Source organism: Heterodontus francisci, chromosome 39 (genome assembly GCF_036365525.1).
Source record: "Heterodontus francisci isolate sHetFra1 chromosome 39, sHetFra1.hap1, whole genome shotgun sequence".
In the NCBI taxonomy this organism is placed as follows: domain Eukaryota; kingdom Metazoa; phylum Chordata; class Chondrichthyes; order Heterodontiformes; family Heterodontidae; genus Heterodontus; species Heterodontus francisci.
The window spans coordinates 279,209-300,000 of record NC_090409.1 but is presented as its reverse complement, the minus strand read 5'-3'; the positions used below and the strand labels follow the sequence as shown (position 1 = coordinate 300,000).

Genomic DNA, 20,792 nt, shown 5'->3' with positions numbered 1-20,792 from the left:
GTGAGGCAATGACAGAGGTGTCGTGGTAATGTCACTGAACTAGTAATCCAGAGATCCAGACTGCCATGATGGTGAGCATGTGTTTACATTTCCTTCAGTAATTTCATCACCCCTTGTGGATGTTTCAGATGCCTCAGGATTGTTATCTGAACAAACAATAGCAGATTTCCTTCCTGGTCACATACATATTTTAAAACACAGGACAATTAAACAATCCAAATCCCTTACATTTCTGATGTCTTACAAACTGCTGCTTGGAGAATTTCTAGTTTATTTGTATTTCAAAACAGACATACTCTGACATCATTAATCTTTAATAAAACTCTAGAATTAAAATATCTATTCTAATGGTGGTCATTGTCAATTGTTGTAAAAACACATCTGGTTAACTAATGTCCTTTAGGGAAGGAAATGTGCCATCCTAACCTGGTCTGGCCTACATGTGATTCCAGACTCACAGCAATGTGGTTGATTCTGAAATGGCCTAGCAAGCTGCTCAGTTGTACGAAACGGCTACAAAATCTAAGAAAAACAATGAAACCGGACAGGCCACCCGGCATCGACCTAGGCACCAGAAGCAACAAAGACAAACCCAGCCCTGTCGACCCTGTAAAGTCCTCCTTACAAACATCTGGGGGCTTGAGCCAAAGTTGGGAGAACTGTCCCACAGACAAGTCAAGCAGCAGAAAACATAGTCATGCTCACCGAATCATAGCTTACAGACAGTGTCCCAGACACTGCCATCACCATCCTGGGTATGTCATCTCCCAGCAGCAGGACAGACCCTTGTCTGCAGACCCCATGAAGCTTCACGGCATCAGGTCAAACATGGGCAAGGAAACCTCCTGCTGATTATCACCCATGGCCCTTCCCCAGCTGATGAGTCAGTACTCCTCCATGTTGAACAGCAATTCGAAGAAGCACTGTGGGTAACAGGGACACAGAATGATCTCTGGGTGGGGGACTTCAATGTCAATCAGGAAGAATGGCTCGGTAGCACCATTAAGGACTGAGCTGGCAGAGTCCTAAAGGACATAGCTGCTAGACTGTGTCTGCGGCAGGTGGTGAGGGAACTAACAGCAGGGAAAACCTATTTGACCTCGTCCTCACAAACGTAACGGTCACAGATGCATATGTCCATGACAGTATTGGTAGGAGTGACCATCGCACAGTCCTTGTGGAGACAAAGTCCCGTCTTCACATTGAAGATACACTCCTTCGTGTTGTCTGGCACTATCACTGTGCCAAATGGGATAGATTTCAAACAGATCCTTGAACTCAAAACTGGGCATCCCTGAGGCGTTGTGGGTCATCAGCAACAGCAAAACTGTACTTAAACACTATCTGTAACCTCATGACCCGGCATATTCCCCACTCTACCATTCCCATCAAGCCAGCAGATCAGCCCTGGTTCAATGAAGGGGGCAGGAGGGCATGTCAGGATCAGCACAAGGCATACCTCAAAATGAGGTGTCAACCTGGTGAAGCTACAACCAAGGAGTATCTGCATGCCAAACTGTGTAAGCAGCATGCGATAGACAGAGCAAAGTGATCCTAAACCAACGGATCAGATCTAAGATCTGCAGTCCTGTCACATCCAGCCGTGAATGGTGGTGGACAATTAAACAACCAACTGGAGGAGGTGGCTCCACAAATATCCCTATCCTCAGTGATGGGAGAGCCCAGCACATCAGTGTTAAAAATAAGGCTGAAGCATTTGCAACAATCATCAGCCAGAAGTCCCGAGTTGGTGATCCATCTCAGCCTCCTCCTGCGGTCCCCAGCATCACAGATGCCAGTCTTCAGCCAATCCGATTCACTCCACGTGATATCAAGAAATGAGTGAAGGCACTGGATACTGCAAAGGCTATGGGCCCTGACAACATACTGAAGACATGTGCTCCAGAACTTGCCGCGCCGCTAGCCAAGCTGTTCCAATACAGCTACAAAACTGGCATCTCCCCGGCAATCTGGAAAATTGCCCAAGTGTGACATAGAGTCATAGAGTTACACAGCACCGAAGCAGGCCCATCGGCCCATCGTGTCTGTGCTGGCCATCCAGCACCCAACTATTCGAATCCCATTTTTCTGGCCCGTGGCCTTGTGAACTATGGCGTTTCAAGTGCTCATCTAAATAGGTTTTAAATGTTGTGAGGCTTCCTGCCTCCACCACATCTTCAGGCAGTGCGTTCCAGATTCCAACCACCCTCTGGGTGAAAAGAAAATTCTTCAAAACCCCCCTAAATATCCTGGCTCTCAACTGAAATCTATGTCCCCTGGTTCTTGACCAGTCCGCTAAGGGAAAAATGTTTCTTCCTATCGAACCTATCCTCACCTATGTCCCTCATAATATTGTACACCTCAATCATGTCCTCCCTCAGTCTTCTGTGTTCCAAGGAAAACAACCCAAGCCTTTTCAGTCTTTTTTCATGGCTGAAATGCTCCAACCCAGGCAACATTCGGGTTAATCGCCTCTGCACCCTCTCCAGTGCAATCACATTCTTCCTATAGTGTGGTGACCAGAACTGTACAGGGTACTCCAGCTGTGGCTAAATTAGCGTTTTATATATTATGATGATAACCTCCCTGCTCTTATATTCTATGCATTTGCAAATAAAGGCAAGTATCCCATATGCCTTCCGAACCACCTTATCTACCTGTGCGGCTGCCATCAGTGACCTATGGACAAGTACACCAAGGTCCTTCTGACCTTCTGTGCTTCCTCGGATCTTACCATCCATTGTATATTCCCTTGCCTTGTTAGTCCTCCCAAAATGCATTAACTGTACACAAAAACCAGTACAAGTCTAAACTGGCCAGCTGCCACCCGATCAGTCTACTCTCAATAATCAGCAAAGTGATGGAAGATGTTCTCATTCGTTCATGGGATGTGGGCATCGCTGGCAAGGCCAGCATTTATTGCCCATCCCTAAATGCCCTTGAACTGAGCGGCTTGCTCAGCCATTTCATAGTCAACCACATTGCTGTGGATCTGGAATCTTATGTAGGCCTGACCAGGTAAGGACGACAGAATTCCTTCCCTGAAGGACATCAGTGAACCAGATGTTTTTTTTTAATAACAATTGACAAAGGTTTCATGGCACTATTGTACAAACTTTTTTTAATCCCAGATTTTATTAATTGACTTCAAATTTCACTATCTGCTGTGGTAGGATTCAAACTCGTGTCGCCAGAGTACAAGCCTGTTCCTCTGTATTACTATGCCAGAGACATTACCACCAAGCCAGCACTTCCCCTTGTGTTAACTGTGCCATCAAGCAGCACTTGCTTAGCAATAACTTGCTCACTGACGCTCCGTTTGGCTTTTGCCAAGGCCACTCAGCTCTTGTTCTCAATACAGCCTTGGTACAAATACGGACAAAAGAGCTGAACTCAAGAGGAGAGGTGACAATGACTGCCCTTGACATCAAGGCAGATTTGACCGAGTATGGTATCAAGGAGCCCGAGCAAAACTGGAGTCAATAGGAATCAGTGGGAAAACTCTCCGCTGGTTGGAGTCATACCGAACGCAAAGGAAGATGGCTGTGGTTGTTGGAGGTCAATCAGCTCAGCTCCAGGACATCACTGGAGGAGTTCCTCAGGGTAGTGTCCGAGACCCAACCATCTTCAGCTGCTTCATCAATGATCTTCCTTCAATCAAAAGGTCAGAAGTGGGGATGTTCACTGATGATTGCACAATGTTCAGCAGCATTCGTGACTTCTCAGATACTGAAGCAAACCATGTCGAGATGCAGAAATATTTGGACAATATCCAGCTTGGGCTGATAAGTGGCAAGTAACTTTCGTGCCACTCAAGTGCCAGGCAATGGCCATCTCAAACAAGAAATAATCTAGTCATCTCCCCCTGACGTTCAATGACATTGTCATCACTGAATCCCCACAATCAACATCCTGGAGGGTTGCCATTGATTAGAAACTGAACTAGAAACAGAACTGGAGTAACCATATAAATACCGTGGCTACAAGAGCAGGTCAGAGGCTAGGAATCCTGTGGCGAATAACTCACCTCCTGACTCTGCAAAGCCTGTTCACCATCTACAAGGCACAAGTCAGGAGTGTGATGGAATACTCTCCACTTGCCTGGATGGTGCAGGTCCAACAACTCTCAAGAAGTGCAGGACCATCCCGGAAAAAGCAAAAAACATGATTGGCACACCATCTACAACATTCATATCTCCACCACTGACGCACAGTGGCAGTAGTGTGTACCATCTACAAGATGCACTGCAGCAACTCACCAAAGCTCCTTAGACTACACCATCCAAACCCGCGACCTCTACCAACGAGAAGAACAAGAGCAGGGATGCATGGGAACACCACCACCTGCAAGTTCCTATCCAAGTCACACACCATCCTGACATGGAACGACATCGCCATTCCTTCACTGTTGTTTCGTCAGAATCCTGGCACTCCCTTCCTAACGGAATTGTGGGTGTACCTACCTCACATGGACTGCAGTGGTTCAAGAAGTGGGCTCAGCATCACCTTCTCAAGGGCAATCAGGGATGGTCAATAAATGCTGGCCTAGACAGCGACGCTCACATCCCAAGTATGAGCGAATAAAACAAACGCCCTGTGTTTAGCTAAAACCCAACAGCTTCAGACACAATCAGTCAACAGTGGGCAGTCGTGGACGCTGTCTGCAAACACAAAGCTGGATATCTCCGTCCTTGTTGGGACAAAACTGTAGGATTGAGTTTATTTTATGATAGGACTGTTAGAACTTAGTTGTCATATCCTTCAGTATCACGGTTAAAATAGTATTCTGTATGTAACATAACCACAACGCATGATGTTAGCTAAACTTCTGGGCAAGTCCTGACCTGTTGAGACCTGTTATTTAAAAGTCGTTAGACTGTGGATTATCCAAGAGGGACTGTTAGCTTTTTAACTGGTATAAAACAATCCCCATGTGGCCAGGAAGCTGTGAAATGAGATAAGTACATATCAATGCCATTAAGTGGCCACTGTGGTTGAATAGCCACAGCAGGATGACACCGGGTCAGATATGACCTTTTGTAAAGGAATGCATAGAGTCAATGCAGCTGGAATCTGGAGGCACCTCCCCCCCACCTCCCCCACTCCCCACTGAATGACAATGGCAATGACTTAAACCAGGCTCGAAGTACCATCATGGAAGGGTAGTTAGTTAATGACTGACCAATCAAATGAACAGAAACAGGCTTTTACCTAATATGGAACAGAATCAAGCTGGGAAAGATGTATCAATTAATAACTTGTAAGACCCCAAAAGCGCACATCATCATCAAGAAGGTGACAGAAGATAGACTTCAATGAAGAGACAAGGTTCCACAGTTAACCGGTGGTTGAGGACCAATGTTCCATTGTAAAGCCGACTGCTGACCACTGCCTTTTGCTCAGTATCACCATGTTCTGCTAATAGTGGAGAGCTTCATTCAGTCTGTGAAACTTGTGGAAGCAGCCGTGTACCCACGTGTTTTTATAGCTAGTCTGAGCTGCAAGTTCCTTTTAGATCTGATCTCCCAACACAGACAGTCATTGTAATTGACCTAAGTCTGACAATTCAATTAAGCCAAACCCCAGATCTTACAAGTGAGAGAGAGAGAGAGAGAGAGAGAGAGAGAGAGAGAGAGAGAGAGAGAGAGAGAGAGAGAGAGAGAGAGAGAGAGAGTCTTGCTTTTATGAGAGAATGAATACCTGGATACAGAGACTTACCAGGGACACCAACGATAGCGAGGATGGCATAGTAAGTGTATTGAATCATCTGAAGGGCACAATAGATCCGCCAATCTCACGTTATCCAATCATGATCTGCAGTAAGCTCGTCAAACCAAAAGGATAAACTCCTGTCCATTGTTAAAATTTTCCAATCTATTGCTCTCAGATTCTGATCTATCTTCCCTCTCTCCCTCTCTCTGGAGCTGCTGATCCTTGTTAGTGTCCGGGTTGATGCTACCACTGACACCATGGGATAACACATTGAAATTAATCACTTATTAATAGAAGACGGAAACGCTCCAGTTATACTATTAGGGTCCATGGAGATTGACATTCATTGCAGTCTCTGAACAAACAGGTTCAGTTAACAGCTTTCAATCTAACACTGTTTGTACCACAATAAAATGGAACATTTACCCAGTCTAGATGGGATGCATGAGGGTTGCTGAGGGAAGGAATGGTGGAAATAGCAGAGACCATGTCCAGAATCTCCAATCCTCCTTTGATAAGGGAAAGATGATAGAGACTTGAGGGTTGTAAATGTTCCAAACTTTTTAAAAAAAGGAGAGATGGAGAAAACCCTATATTTACTGACCAATCAATCTAACATTACAGGTGGGGAAATGTGCACAGTTCACAACCCAGGACAAAAGTATTGTTTGAAAAAAACAGCATCGATATTGTAAGACAAGCTAGGTCTGGCAAACATCAACAACAACCTATATTTATGCAGTGCCTTTAATATAATAAAACATTGGATTGCAAGGTGCTTCACAGGAGCATTATGAAGCAAAGTATGACGCGACACGCAACAGGAGATATGAAGTAAGCTGACCAACAGCTTGGTTAAAGAGGAAGATTTTCAGTCGTGTCTTAAGGGAGGAAAGTGATGCAGGGAGGCAGAAACAGTGACACTGTCACTGAACTAGTAATACAGAGACCCAGGCTAATGCTCTGGCTTCAAATCACAGCAAGGCAGCTGGTGGAAATTAAAATTCAATTAATTAATAATTTTAATCAATTAATAAAAATCTGGAAATGAAAGCTATTCTCAGTAATTGTGCTTGAATTTCACATCAATTGTTGGAAAAAAACCACCTGAATCATTAATGTCCTTCAGGGAAGGAGATCTGCCAGCCGTACCTGATCTAGCCTACATCTGACTCCAGGTCCACAGCAATGTTGTTGACTCTTAAACTGCCCCATGAAATGTCCTAGCAAGCCATTCATTTGTCAAGGACAATTAGGGATGGGAACAAATGCTGTCTTTTTCCCCCCAGCGATGCCCAAATTGAATGAAAGAATAAAAAAAGAGGTGTAGGGAGGGCATTCCAGAGCTTTGGGCCGAGGCAGCTGAAGACCTGACTGCCGGTGGTGCAATAATGAAATCAAGGATACACAATAGGCCAGAATTAAAGGAGTTCTCAGAGCTTGAAGCGTTGTGCGGCTGGTGGAGATTATTGAGACAAGGAGGGGTAGGACATGAAAGGAGTTGGAAACACGGTTGGGAATATTGAAATCAAGACATTGCTTGACTGGGAGCTGATGTCGGTCAGTGATTGGGGAATGGGGTTTGATGCAAGTCAACACAAGGGCAGCAGAGTTTGGATGACCTCACGTTTACAAAGAGTAGAATGTTTGAGACAAGCCAGGAATGAGTTGACATCTGGAATAGAAAGCTAGTCTCAGTCATGGTGCTATGAAACTATCGATTTTCGTGAAACACCATCTTGTTCACTACTGTCCTTACCTGGTCTGGTCTGCATGTGACTCCAGACCCACAGCAATATGGTTGACTTTTAACTGCCCCTTAAAATCGCTCAGCAAGTCACTAAGCTGTCAAAGGCAATTAAGCATGGACAACAAATGCTGACCTTCCCATGGACACCCATATGCAATCAAAGAATTTAAAAAAAGAACAGTCAAGTCTAAATGTAACGAAGGCATGAATGAGGTTTCATCAGCAGATGAGCTGAGACAGGGATGAAATCAGGCGCTGTCATTGAGGTAGAAATAGGTGGTTGTAGTGATTGGTACAGAAATGTGGTTGGAAGCTCATTTCGTGCTTAAACGTGACACTAAGGTGGCAAACAGACTGCCTGAATCTCAGACTGTTACCAGGGAGAGAGATGGAATCAATAGCAAGGGAACAGAGTTGGAGTGGGGAGTGAAAACAATAACTACAGTCTTCCCAATATTTAATTGGAAGAAGTTTCTGCTCATCCAGTACTGAAGTCGGACAAGCAGTCTGATAATTTAACAGCAGTGGAGGATTGGAGAGAGGGAGGTGGTGGTGAGGTAAACTTGATGGAGTTCTTTGATAAAACAATGGAGAGGGTTGATGAGGGTGATGTGATTGAAGTTATATATATGGACATTCAAAAGGCGTTTGTTCAAGTGTCGTTCAGCAGACAGGTCAGGCAAATGAATGCTATGGAACTAAAGGGACAATGACAGTGTGGATATAACATTGGCTAAGGAACAGTAAACAGAGAGAAGTGGTGAAAGGTTGTGTTCAGACTCGATGGGAGTATACAGTGGTGTTCCCCAGGGCTCCGTATTAGGACCACTGCTCTTTGTGCTCTTGGAAAAACCGGGGTGGGGAGGGCAGAGACCTCTCCTCCTCCCTCCTTACAGAGCTTCCCCTCTCTGCAACCTCTGCTCCAATTGTTGGTGAGGTTATAGACCCAGAGACACTATTACTACAGTCCCTATACCTCGTCCAGAGTTGGGTCACCAAATCCTCTGTCCTCCCTGAATGTCTGCAGCAGCTCACAACACAACCTCCAGAAAACCATCCACAGAACCTCCACTAACTTTACAATAGCAGAAGCAAGTCAAAAGCCCCTCACCAGTAAGTTGGATGCCTGGTCATTTTAAATAACACTAGAGGGGGTTCCTCATGCTGTGAATGTATGTTCAGCTGAGAGTGACTAACACAGGCGGTCAGTGGCCAGGCACAGACCAAGTTTCAAAGACGTCCATCAAATCTGCCAGAATGGTTGATTGACACCATATGCAAACCCCCCTTCACGCTACAGACACACACACGTTACACCCACTCCAGCAGCCCTGCCAGCCTGGGTGTCCTGTACAATGTGCTGGATATGACCAGCAGTGCAGCCCACACCATTTTATGGATCCAAACTTCCACAGCACCAGTGGAGCTTGAGAGATGAAATGTGTGGTCAGGGAGAGAGACAGAGGGAAAGAAACTCACTTTAAAAAGGGAATTTGAAAAAGACTTTAAGATGAACAAGTTTCAGGAATATTGGAAATGGACAGGGGTTGGGATAATCAGAGGGATGAGGCCATGAAGGGATTTGATCACATGAATGAGACTATTAAAATTGAGGTGTTACTGGAACAAGAGCCAATGTAGGTCAGTGAGCACAGGGACGTTGGGTGAACAGAATTTGGTGTAAATTAGAAGATGGCAGCAGAGTTTTGGATGACCACAAGGTTACAGAGAGTAGGATGTGGTAGACCAGTCCGGACTGTGTTAGAATAGTCAAGTCTCGAGATAACAAAGGCATGGGTGAGGGTTTCAGCAGCAGCTGAGCTGAGCTCTCTCTCTCTTTCTCTCTCTCGCTCTCTCTCTCTCTCAATCTCTCGCGGTTTCTCTCTCTCTGTCTCCCTCACTTGCTTTGTCCCAACCTCAGAAGCTTATTTATTTCAATAAGGTCGGCTTTTAATCTTCTAAACGCCAGCTGATATAAGCCTAGCCTTTCCAGACTTTCCTCATAAGACAGACCGCCTATTTCAAGTATCAGTCCACGTAAACCTTCTCTGAGCTGCCTCCAACACATTTGCATCCTTCTTTAAATAAGAAGACCAGTACGGTAGAAAGGACTCCAGATTTGGTCTCACCAATGCCCTGCATAGCTGAAGCATAACATCCCTACTTTTGCATTCAATTCCTCCTGCAATAAATGATACCATTCTATTAGTTTTCCTAATTACTTGCTGAACTTGCATACTAACCATATGCAATTCATGCACTAGGACACCCAGTTCCCCATGATCTTTGAGATCTGCAATCTCTCACCATTCCGATAATATGCATTATCAAACTACTTCCTGCCAGAACAGACAGCTTCACTTTTCCCCACATTACACTCAGTTTGCCGGATCTTTGCCGACTCACTTAACCTATCTATATCCACTTGTAGCCCACTTATGTCCTCTTCACAACTTACTTTCCGACCTATCTTTGTGTCGTCAGCAAATTTATCAACCATACCTTCGGCCACTTCATCCAAATCAATTATATGCATTGTAAAAAGTTGAGGCCCCAGCATTAATTCCGGTGGTACATCATCATCAGCAGCAGAATTGTACTCAACCACAGTCTCTAACCTCATGGCCCGGCATATCCCCCACGCTCCCATTACCATCAAGCCAGGAGACCAACCTTGGGTCATTGAAGAGTGCAGGAGGGCATGCCAGGAGCAGTACCAGGCATACCTCAAAATGAGATGTCAACCTGGTGAAGCTACAACACAGGACTACTTGCATGTCAAACTGCATAAGCAGCATGCGAAAGACAGAGCAAAGCGATCCCATAGCCAATGGATTAGATCTAAGCTCTGCAGTCCTGCCACATCCAGCCGTGAATGATGGTGGACAATTAAACAACTAACTGGAGGAGGTAGCTCCACAAATATCCCCATCCTCAATGATGGGGGAGCCCAACACATCAGGGCGAAAGATAAGGCTGAAGCATTTGCAATAATCTTCAGCCAGAAGTGCCGAGTGGATGATCCATCTCGGCCTCCTCCAGAAGTCCCCAGCATCACAGATGCCAGACTTCAGCCAATTTGGTTCACTCCACGTGATGTAAAGAAACGACTGAAGGCACTGGATACTGCAAAGGCTATGGGCCCTGAAAATATTCTGGCAATAGTACTGAAGACCTGTGCTCCAGAACTTGCCACGCCCCTAGCCAAGCTGTTCCAGTACAGCTACAACACTGGCATCTACCCTGCAATGTGAAAAATTGCCCAGGTATGTCCTGTACACAAAAAGCCGGACAAGTCCAACCCGGCCAATTACCGCCCCATCAGCATTTTCTCGATCATCAGTAAAGTCATGGAAGTTGTCATCAACGGTGCCATCATGCGGCACTTGCTCAGCAATACCTACTTAGTGACGCTCAGTTTGGATTCCGCCAGGGCCACTCAGCTCCTGACCTCATTACAGCCTTGGTTCAAACATGGACAAAAGAGCTGAACTCAAGGGGTGAGGTGAGAGTGACTGCCCTTGATATCAAGGCAGCATTTGACCGAGTATGGCATCAAGGAGCCCTAGCAAAACAGAGGTCAACGGGAATCAAGGGGAAAACCCTCCGCTGGCTGGAGTCATACCTAGCACAAAGGAAGATGGTTGTGGTTGTTGGAGGTCAATCATCTGAGCTCCCGGACATCACTGCAGGGGTTCCTCAGGGTAGTGTCCTAGGCCCAACCATCTTCAGCTGCTCCATCTATGACCTTCCTTCAACCATAAGGTCAGAAGTGTGGTTGTTTGCTGATGGTTGCAAAATGTTCAGCACCATTCGTGACTTCTCAGATACTGAAGCAGTCCGTGTAGAAATGCAGCAAGACCTGGACAATATCCAGGCTTGGGCTGATAAGTGGCAAGTAACATTCGCGCCTCACAAGTGCCAAACAATGCGCATCTCCAACAAGAGAGAATCTAATCATCTCCACTTGACATTCAACGGCATTACCATCTCTGAATCCCCCCACTATCAGCATCTTAGGGGCTACCATTGACCAGAAACTGAACTGGAGTAGCCATCTAAATACCGTGGCTACAAGAGCAGGTCAGAGGCTAGGAATCCTGAGGCGAGTAACTCACCTCCTCACTCCCCGAATCCTGTCCACCATCTACAAGGCACAAGTCAGGAGTGTGATGGAAAACTCTCCACTTGCCTGGATGGGTGCAGCTCCAACAACACTCAAGAAGCTCGACACCACCCAGGACAAAGCATCCCGCTTAATTGGCACCCCATCTACAAACATTCACTCCCTCCACCACCGACGCACAGTGACATCAGTGTGTACCATCTACAAGATGCACTGCAGCAATGCATCAAGGCTCCTTAGACAGCACCTTCCAAACTCGCGGCCTCTCCCAACTATGAGGACAAGGGCAGCAAATACATGGGAACAACACCACCTGCATGTTCCCCTCCAAGTCACACAACATCCTGACTTGGAACTATATGGCCGTTCCTTCACTGTCGCTGGGTCAAAATCCTGGAACTCCCTTCTTAACAGCACTGTGTGTGTACCTACCCTAGATGGACTGCAGTGCTTCAAGAATGCAGCTCACCACCACCTTCTCAAGGGCAATTAGGGATGGGCAATAAATGGCCAGCGACGCCCACTTCCCGTGAATGAATAAAAAATAGTCATTAAATATTGCCAAGCCGAAAATGACCCATTTTGCCTACTCTGTGTTTGCTGTTAGCATCGGCCAATCTTCTATCTATGCCAATATGTTACCCCCGACACCATTAGCTTTTAGTTTCTGCAATGGCCATTGATGTGACACCTTATCAAGTGCCTTGTGGAAATCTAAGTGCATTACATCCAACGGTTCCCGTTTATCCACAGCACATGTTACTTCCTCAAAGAACGTCAGAAAATCAGTGAAACATTAATTGCCTTTCACAAAACCAGTTCACTTTGCCGGATCACCTTGTATTTTTCTCTGTGCCCTGCTATAACGTCTTCAATAATAGCTTTTAACATCGGTTCCATAGCCATAAAGCCTATCTCAACTGTCACAGTTCGTATGTCGACTATGTCTATTCTGATTTGGTGCAGTATTTGAACTGACACTCGTCAATAAAAGGTGATACTTCGACCTCCTTTTTGTTAATCTATGACCCGAGATCAGATCTTACAGTGGTGTAGGAGAGGGAACAGAGTTCATGTCAAAGTCCTGCCTCCATTTTCTATGACCCTGCATAATGGACAGGGACTACTGGGCTGTAATGTGCTCAAAGGTTTGCAGCAGTAATTGATTATCTATACATTTGTATATTGTGGAACCATAAAACATACCCCTACTCTGGTGTCCAGTGTACACTCAATATTCATGATTAAGATATCAGAGGAGTGTGAACCAGACACCTCTGATCCCCCTGAGGTACAGGCGATTCTCGAGTCGGTGCTGAGTGTAATCACAACTCATTAAGATAACTGTGGAAACATGAGCATACCGGAAGAAATTGACTGACCATTGCATGCACCATGAAGCAGTATTCTTACCGAGCTGAGATTATATCATATATTCCAGACACTATCAGGTCATTGTTATACCAGGGTGTAGTTCACAAAGACACATTCACTACTAACTGCCCGATTTGGCCGGTTAGAAAACCGGATGGCAGCTGGTGACTGACTATTGACCACCACAAACTCAACTCAGTCACCCCTGTGTGAACCCGGTTTTGTGAGAGACACCCACCCTACTCTCCCGGATTCCCAGCGGCAGGGCTGTCTTCACCACCCTGGATATCTCAAATGGTTATTGTAGTATCCCAGTAAAACTAGAGAAACAATTTAAATTCACATTCACTTCTGAGGACCAGAGATACCCCTGGACATGTCTGTCACAAGGGGTTCCACAATAACCCCACTATTCTCCAAAAACAAATGGCCGGGGCCCTTATGAGCTTTTCGCAGCCTTTCTGCTCGCTGCAATATATCGATGATCTCCTCTTCATTACCACAGACCGTGTCCACACATTTAACCCTTTTACAGGAACTACTGCAGTTACTTTGGGAACTGGAATAAAAGACCATCCACGTAAGGCCCAGCTGGTGCAAAATCGTGTCACCTTTCTAGGTGTCCAGATTGGATCTTCCAGCATCAGTCCAGAGCAACATCAGGTCGAGACCATCCAGTGTCTATCCCTGTCCACCACAAATACTGCCCGGTGTCCTATCCTCAGGCTGGTGGGGTATCAGTGGACCCTCATCCAGTGTCTACCCCTGTCCAGCACAAAGATTGCCCTGTGTCCTATCCTCAGGCTTGTGGGGTATCAGTGGACCCTCATCCAGTGTCTACCCCTGTCCAGCTCAAAGACTGCCCGGTTTCCTATCCTCAGGCTGGTGGGGTATCAGTGGACCTTCATCCAGTGTGTAACCATGTCCAACTCAAGGACTGCCCTGTGTCCTTTCCTCAGGATGGTGGGTATCAGTGGACCCTCATCCCTGGATTTGCAGAGACTGAGACTCCTCTTTATGAACTAACTAATGGTGATGATGACCAGGTTTAAGCCGGTTGGACTGAAGAGAGCAGAGAAGCAGTAATACAACTGAAGAAAGCTGTCGCCCAGGCAACGTGTCTTATCTCACCTAACCCTGACAAGACTTTCCACATGGAGGTTGGGGACACAGTTAAAAGCCTGGCTGCTGTCCTATGTAGAGAAAACCAGGAGAAGCTACTCCCCATTGTGAATGATCCAGAATGGTGAGTGGGTTTGAACTGATTTACTCTGTTTGTGAAGGACATTTGTTAACCACATTCTGGGACATCAAGCATTTCACTTACATTATGGGGTTCAACAGCGTGATACTGCCCAGTCCATCATAAACTTTCCCAGTATAGGAAAGCAGTAATAATAGTATTCACCTGTCAGAGAGACATGGAGTCATAGTCTTTTCAGCACAGAATGAGGCCATTCGGCCCATCATGTCCATGCCAGCTCTTTGTAGATAAACCCAGTCAGTCTCTTACCCCAGCTCTGTCTCCATATTCCTGCAAGTTTATTTGCCTCAAGTGTCCATCCAATAACCTTTTGAAATCATTCGCCATCTCTGCTTCCACCACCCTCGTAGGCAGTGATTTCCAGGCCATTCCCACTCGCTGTGTAAAAATGTTGTTCCTCACATCCCCCTGTATCGCTGCCCACAACCTTGACTCTACTCCTTGTACCATTAGCTAATGTGAACATCTTTTCCTGTCTACCTTATCCAAACATGTCATCATCTTGTATACCTCTATCAAATCTCCCCTCAATCTCCTTTACTACAAGGGAAACAATCCCAGCTTTTCCAGACTAACCTTGCAGCTAAAATCCTCCATCCCTGGAACCATTCTGGTAAATCTCCTCTACACCCTGTCAAGGACCCTCAGATCATTCCTAAAGTGTGGTGAACAGAACTGGATGCAGTACTCCAGTTGGGGCTTAACCAGAGCTTTATAAATGTTCAGCATAACTTTCCTTCTTCTGTATTCACTACCTCTAGTTAAGAAGCCCAAAATCCCATATGCTTTACTAACGACTCTCTCAATATGTCCTGCCACCTTCAAGCATCTATGTACATGAACCGCATGTCCCTTCGTCCTTGCATACACTTTAGAACTGTGCCATTAAGTGTCTATTGCCTCTCCCTGTTACTGATGATAAAATGCATCACCTCACACTTGTCTGTATTAAATTCCATTTGCCTCCTATCTGCCCATTCTGCTCGCCTATCTATTTCCCGTTGCAGTTGATTGGTATCAACCTCACTTTTTGCCCCGTCTCCAAGTTTGGTATCATCAGCAAATTTTGAAATGTTGCTCTATATTTCAATATTCAAATCATATATTCATATCAAAAAACAAAAACAATGGTCCTAGCACTAACCCTTGGGGAACACCACGGTCTAGCTTCCTCCAATCTTCAAAACAATCATTTACTACGACTCACTATTTTCTGTCCTTAAGCCAGTTTTAATTTAATTTTGACAATGACCCTCTTACTCCATGAGCCTCAATTTAACAAGCCTTTTATGTGGAACCATATCAAATGCTTTGTTCAAATCCATATGAATAGCATCCATGGCAGACCGTTCATCAACCTTCTTTGTTACGTCATCAAAAATTTAATTAGGGTAGTCAAATACGATCTACCTTTACTGGAGTGTGTACGAAATGTGTTTCTGGAGCAGTACATTGAAGGAACAATTCTAGATCGGGCGATTATAGATTTACTATTATGCAATGTGAAAAGGCTAATGAATAACTTTGCTGGAAAGGAGCCTTTGAGAATTAATGACCATAATCCGGCAGAATCTCACATTAAGTTTGAATGTGATAATTTTGAAACTAGGGTCTTAAATCTGAACAAGGAAAACTATGAAAGTATGAGGGACAAGTTGGCTGTTGTGGATTGGGAAAATACACTAAACAGATTTGACAGTAGACAGGCAATGGCTTATAGTTAAAAATACTACATGGTCGACAACAGACAGATATTCCTCTGAGGCACAAGCAACCAATGGGAAAGTTGAATCAACTGTGGCTAACAAAAGAATTTAAAGATTGCATTAGATCAAATGAAGTGGTTTATTAGGATGCCAGATAAATCCCCTGGACCAGATGAGCTACATCCCAGAGTGTTGAAGGAGGTGGCTATAGAGATGGTGGATGCTAAGGTGGGTATCTTTCAAAATTCTACAGATTATGGAAGGGTTCCTGAGACTGGAAAGTAGCAAATGTAACCCTACTATTTAAGAAGCATGGGAGAGGGAAAATTGAGAACTACAGACCTGTTAGTTTGACATCACAGTGTCTTAGATTCACAGAATTGTACAGCACATAAATAGGCCTTTCGGACCATTGAGTCCGTGTGGCCATCAGGCACCTTACTAATCTAATCCCATTTCCAGCACTTGTCCAGTAGCCTTGTCTCCTATGGCGTTTCAAGTGCCAATATAAACACTTCTTAAATGTTGTGAGTGTTCCTGTCTTTATCACCTCTTCAGGCAGTGCGTTCCAGATTCTAACTGCCTTCTGAGTGAAAACGTTGTCCCTCAAATCCCCTCTAAACCTCCTACCCCTTACCTTAAATTTATGTCCCCTGGTTATTGACCCTTCTGCTAAGGGATGAAAAGGTTCTTCCTATCCAACCTATCAATGCCCCTCATAATTTTGTATACCTCAAGCATCTACCTCCCACCCTCCCCCCCCCCACCCCCCGCCCCCACAGCCTTCTCTGCTCTAAGGAAAACAACCCTAGCCTATCCAGTCTCTCTTCGTAGCTGACATTCTCCAGCCCAGGCAACATCCTGGTGAATATTCTCTCCACCCTCTCCAGCGCAATCACATCCTTCCTGTAGTGTGGTGACCAGAACTGGACACAGTACTCCAGCTGTGGTCTAAGTTGGGTTTTATACAGCTTCATCATAACCTCCCTGCTCTTACATTCTATGCCTCAGCTACTGAAGGCAAGTATCCCATATGCCATCCTAACCACCTTATCTACCTGTGCTGCTGCCTTCAGTGATCTATGGACAAGTACACCAAGGTCCCTCTGACTCTCTGTACTTCCTAGGTTCCTACCATCCATTGTATATTCCCTTGACATGTTAGTTCTCCCAAAATGCATCACCTCACTGCTCTGTCCGTCAGTCGTAGGGGGAATAAATTGAATCTACTATAAAGGGTGTGATAACTGGACACTTAGAAAATAATGGTAACATTGACAGAGTCAACATGGATTTATGAAAGGGACATCATATGTGACAAACCTTTTGAAGTTTTCGAGGATTTACTTTGAGCATAGATAATGGAGCCAGTTTAAAGCGACTCGAGCGAGGACTTTCCCCACTATGCTGAGCAGCGAGATTCTACGGTAGTTGTTGCAGTCACCGTGGTCACCTTTGTTTTATAGAGGGTGATGATATTGGCATCACACATGTCCCGAGGTACTGCTTCCTCATCCCAGCACAGGCAAAGCAGTGCTGAGAGTATAGCAGGCTTGGCACTCTTGATTATTTCAGGGGTAATGCCGTCCTTCCCAGGGGCTTTTCCGCTGGCTAGAGAATTAATGGCATCACTGAGTTCGATTTTGTTGGCTGTACGTCCAGCTCCTCCATGACTGGCAGAGGCTGGGCTGCATTGAGGGCGGTCTCAGTGACAACATTCTCCCCGGCCATGTGAGCCGCATCAAAGATGGCAAGTTCCCCAAGGGCACATTGTACAGTGAGCTCGCCACTGGTATCAGACCAACTGGCCGTCCATGTCTCCGCTTTAAAGACTTGAAGTCCTGTGACATTGATCACAACTCATGGGAGTCAGTTGCCAGTGATCGCAAGAGCTGGTGGGCAGCCATAAAGGCGGGGCTAAAGTGTGGCGAGTCGAAGAGACTTGGCAGTGGGCAGGAAAAAAGACAGAAGCGCAAGGAGAGAGCCAACTGTGTAACAGCCCCGACAACCAATTTTATCTGCAGCGACTGTGGAAGAGCCTGTCACTCTAATATTGGCCTTTATAGCCACTCCAGGCGCTGCTTCACAAACCACTGACCACCTCCAGGCGCTAACCCATTGTCTCTCGAGACAAAGAGGCCAAAAAAGAAGATAATGGAGAAGCAGTGGATGAGGGTTATTTGGATTTACAGAAGTTTTTTGATAAGGTCACACACAGGAGGTTAGTAAATAAAATTAGAGAACATGGGATTGGGGGGTAATATACTGGTATGGATTGACAATTGGTTAACAGACAGAAAAGAGAGAGTTGGAATAATGCCGTCATTCTCAGGATAGCAGGCTCTTACTAGTGGGGGACCACAAGGCTCTGCACTTGGACCACAGCTGTTCACAATCTATATTGGACGTGGGGCCTAAATGTAATATTTACAAATTTGCCGATGACACAAAACGAGCTGGGACTGTATTGTCAGGAGGATGCAAGGAAGCTTCAAGCAGATTTGGACAGGCTAATTGAATGGGCAAGAACATGGTCGATGGAATATAATGTGAATAAGTGTCAAATGTTCCACTCTGGTAAAAAAAAAAACAGAAAGACAGAATATTTCTCAAATCGTAAGAGGTTGGGAAGTTCATGAGTAACTAAAAGCTAGTATGCAGGTGCAACAATTAATGAAGAAGGAAAATGGTATGTTGGCCTCCATCACAAGGGGATTTGAGTCCAGGCATAAAGATGTATTGATTCAATTGTATACAGACTTGGTGAGACTGCACTTGGAGTTTTGTTTACAGTTCGTTGTCCCTATCAAAAGAAGGGTATGCTTACAGTAGAGGGAGTGCAATGCAGGTTCAGCAGACTAATCCCTGGGATAGCGGTATTGTCGTATGAGGAGAGGTTGAGAAAACTTGGCCTGAACTCTCTTGAGTTTCAAGGAATGAGAGTTGATCCCATACAAAGTTCTTATAGGGCGTTTCCCCTGGCTGGTGAGTCTAGAACCAGTGGACATGATCTCAGAATAAGGGATAGGCAATTTAAGACTGAGATTGAGAAGAATTTCTTCACTCAGAGGGTGTTAAATCTTTGGAATTCACTACCACAGAGGGTGTGGGAGATCAACACTGAGCATGTTCAAGACTGAAATCAATGGATTTCGGGAGACAACTGACATCAAGGGATACGGGGATAGAGCATGAAAGTAGCGTTGAGGTACATGATCAACCATGACCGAACTCAATGACAGAGCAGGCTCGGCGGGCTGAATGGTCTACTACTGATCCTATGTTCCTACAAATACGTGCTTTGTATCCTTCATTAACTGAAAGCTCTCCGAGTTTCTGTCCATTTCTTCTTTAATTCTTGTTTGTAAAATATTACCCAACACTGATGTGAAACAAACTGGTCTGTAGTTACTTGGACTGTGCTCACAGCCTTATTACAGCAAATTCAAGGTAATTGGCAAAGAACCAAAGGCAAAATGAGTAGAATTTTCTTTCACAGCCAAACCTAGAGCCCCCGATTATCTAGAAACATACAGAGTAAGATAAATCAGAAGAAAAAAGCTTATGGCAGTCACAAACAAATAATACTTTAGATAGCCAAGAGGTGTATAGAAAGTGTAGGGGTGAAGTAAAAAAGGAAATTAGAAAAGCAAAGAGAGGACATGAAAAAATATTGACACGTTAAATCAAGGAAAACCCAAAGATGTTTTTTCAGTACATTAAGAACAAGAGGATAACTAAGGAAAGGGGAGGGCATGTCAGAGATGAACTAAGTAATTTATGCGTGGATGCAGAAGATTTGGGTAGGGTCCTTAATGAGTTTTATGTCTCTGTCTTCACAAGGGAGAGGGATAATGCAGACATTGTAGTTAGAGAGGAGGTGAAATATTAGATATGATAAACATAATGAGAGAGGAAGTACTAGAGGGTCTGACATCATTGAGAGTGAATAAATCACCAGGGCTGGAAGGATTGTATCCCAGCTGTTAAGAGGAGCCAGGAAGGAAATAACACGCTCGTTGGATAATCTTCAAATCCTCACTAGATACAGGAGAGGTACCAGAGGATTGGAGGTCTGTAAACGTTGTACCGATATTTAAAAAGGGTGCCAGGGATAGGCCAAATAATTATAAGCTTGTCAGTCTGACCTCGCTGGTGGGTATATTATTAGAATCAATTCTGTGGGATAGAGTAAACAGTCACTTAGAAAGGCACAGATTAATCAGAGACAGTCAGCATGGATTTGTTAAGGGGAGGTCTTGTCTTACTAACTTAATTGAGTTTTCTGAGGAAGTAAGGAGGATTGATGATGGTAATGCAATGGAGGTGGTCTACATGGATTTTAGTAAGGCATTTTACAAGGCCCCAGATGGCAGACTGGTCAGTAAAAGGAATATCCATGGGCTACAAGGCAATATGGCAGTTTGGATCCAAAATTGGCTCAGTGACAGGTTACAAAGGGTAATAGTCAACACATGTTTTTGTGAGTGAAAAGTTGTTTCCAGTGGCATTTCACAGGGCTCAGTGTAGGCTCCCTTCCTGTTTGCGGTCTATATTAATGATTTGGACTTAAATGTGGGAGACAGGATTTCGAAATTTGCTGGTGACACACAAATTGGCCGTGGAGTTGATAGTGAAGAGGTTAGCCTGAGACTCCAGAAAGATTTTAATGTTTGGTTGAGTGGACGGAAAAGTGGCAAATGGGATTCAATCCAGAGATGTGTGAGGTAATGTATTTGGAGAGAGAAAACAAAGTGAGGGTGCAGACAAAAACATGGTGATATTGAGAGGGGTAGAAGAGGTGAAACAAAGGATAATTGTTGATGGGTGTTTTAGCGATTTGAGGACTGTTTCCAGTTG

The 20,792-nt window shown here is 44.9% G+C and overlaps 1 pseudogene; it reads right to left on the bottom strand.

Moving 5' to 3' along the window:
- LOC137352685 (probable G-protein coupled receptor 139) overlaps positions 1-20,792 on the bottom strand; it is a 573,522-nt pseudogene that overhangs the window by 451,623 nt on the left and 101,107 nt on the right.